This window comes from Nematolebias whitei, chromosome 14 (assembly GCF_014905685.2).
Source record: "Nematolebias whitei isolate Nwh7 chromosome 14, NemWhi1, whole genome shotgun sequence".
NCBI lineage: Eukaryota > Metazoa > Chordata > Actinopteri > Cyprinodontiformes > Rivulidae > Nematolebias > Nematolebias whitei.
In genome coordinates this window covers 46278641-46279842 of record NC_056511.1, presented here as the reverse complement: position 1 = coordinate 46279842, position 1202 = coordinate 46278641, and the positions used below count along the sequence as shown (strand labels likewise).

The 1202-nt window shown below is 47.8% G+C and overlaps 1 protein-coding gene across 1 annotated transcript in view; it reads right to left on the bottom strand.

Annotated features, from left to right (window-relative positions):
• Positions 1 to 733, bottom strand: part of LOC119420239 (HMG box transcription factor BBX) — an 82112-nt gene extending 81379 nt beyond the window's left edge. The window contains exon 1 of the mRNA XM_037687627.1: positions 706 to 733. The gene's annotated coding sequence lies outside the window, so the exon portion shown is untranslated. The remainder of the gene's footprint in view (positions 1 to 705) is intronic.
• Between the last annotated feature and the right edge of the window lie 469 nt (positions 734 to 1202).

Genomic DNA, 1202 nt, shown 5'->3' with positions numbered 1-1202 from the left:
ATATATGTGTATATATATGTATATATGTATATATATATACATATATACATATATATATATAAATTACCCTGGTTAGTTGTACTGATGTGCGTTCATGTTCAAACAGTAAATATAACTATGCTGATTGGGCGGGTTTTTGTGCGATGTGGCGGTTTTGAACAGATTTTACTTGGATTTTTGGGCTGGAAAACCTCGACCCTACCTGGCAACACGGCTTTAATTTGCAGATGTTTACCGGAAGTGGCGCTGAACTGCTGCAGCTTGACTGGTTCCTGAGATGATGTATGCTGTTGTCGGTAAAGTGTGCGCATTAAAACCGCTCGAGTCTCTTCAGATCAACTTTGCGGACAGTTCTCCCAGAAAAACACACACTTCCAGTCACATCAAGAAGCGAAAAGTACTTTCGTTCTCCTGAAGGTGGGAGTAAACATTTCCTCTGGTGCCCCCCACCCCCACCAGTAGCAGCACCAGCAGCACCAGTAGCACCAGCAGCAGCCCGGTTCAACCAAGTGCTGTAACGCTCACCGGGCTGTCGGTGAAGCCGCGTCCTGCGCGCTAGCACCGGCCCGCTAACAGCGACAGGTCCGGCGAGAGGTCTCCATCTGTGAACCGATGTCAGCCGAAGCTTCCTGACTCCGCCTCGCACATTAAAAACACAAATACACATGGAAGCGGGCCGCGTGGCGGAACTTTGAACACACGTACCTCTCCGTGTGCACACGATCCGGGCAGAGCGGTCCGTTCCCGGCGAGCAGCCGCAGCTTCGACCATTATCAACTGTTTTCTACCAAACTGTACACACTGACAAGGCCCGCCCCCTCAGGTCCTGCCGAGTGTGAGTGGACCTCGGCTTTGATTGGCACTTGCTCTTGACCAATAGGAAGGCAGTCACAAGAACCTGCAGTCCCAGTAGTTTGTGTCCAGGACACTGGACAGAGGGGGTTAAAGAAGGCCGGACCGTCTCTGGTGTTTGACGGAACATTACTAAAGTGTTGAGCATGCATCAGGATATTACTAAAGTGGGTTTTTAAGCATTCACTCTGTTTATACACGACGAATTGATACATCCGTCATTTTACTCGTTTGTTCCACATTGGCATGCTTATTTTTGACTGTTACAATAGACTGATACCTGGTCCAGCCCGTCCTCTGTCTTATCTTTTCTATATTTTCATTGTATAAATTGTCATAGATGTTTTACA